The sequence below is a fragment of the Solanum tuberosum genome, unplaced genomic scaffold, assembly GCF_000226075.1.
Source record: "Solanum tuberosum cultivar DM 1-3 516 R44 unplaced genomic scaffold, SolTub_3.0 scf00237, whole genome shotgun sequence".
Classification (NCBI taxonomy): Eukaryota; Viridiplantae; Streptophyta; class Magnoliopsida; order Solanales; family Solanaceae; genus Solanum; species Solanum tuberosum.
This window is the reverse complement of record NW_006239161.1, coordinates 651,724-652,497: the sequence shown is the minus strand read 5'-3', so window position 1 is coordinate 652,497 and position 774 is coordinate 651,724.

The following is a 774-nucleotide window of genomic DNA, read 5'->3' as shown; positions in this document are numbered from 1 at the left end:
ACAATTGTAAACTGATGATATTTTTTGTGGTAATGTAATTTTTATGTATTGCTCGCTTAGTTATTGTTATTATAAATTTTTTTATCTTATCTTTAAAGCAATGGTGCACCCATTTTCTTAAAATCCTGGATTCGCCTCTGATCAGAAGTACATGTCAACAGTTGTGCAATATACTTATATATACTAATAGGGTGATGCCAAATGGCCAGAAAATTTGGCCAGAAATTTAAAAAGTCAATAATAATCTTTTTATTATAAAAATAAACTGATCTTTTATTTTTTAATTAAAAGGTATTAAAGTTAAAAGGGTAAAAATATTCAAAAGGGTAAAATAACATAGTGTGAAATATATTATTTACCATTCTGACCAAAAGGATGTTTCCATACTAATAATACATACAAACAAAATATAAGAAATGTATACATGTTTCATTTATCATGTAACAATCAACGTATACAATAAATTTTGAACCAAATAAAATAGTAAGAATTACGCAAATCCCATAGTGTTAAGAGCTAATTACATCATATTCCTATTCTTTTCCAAATTACAAAAATTCCTTAAAACTTGGTTATTTTGGATACATTACTCAACTTTCCGATACATCAAGTCCAGGTACATTATCTTTGTTGATACAAAACACAATTGTACGTCGCATTTTGATAGATTGCATAAGAGTGATGTATTTGAGAGAGAGGAAAATAGGCATTTTTGTAATTTTTTCAAATGGTAGGAAATTTGAGAGAATATGGTAAAATAAGTTGTGTATTTAG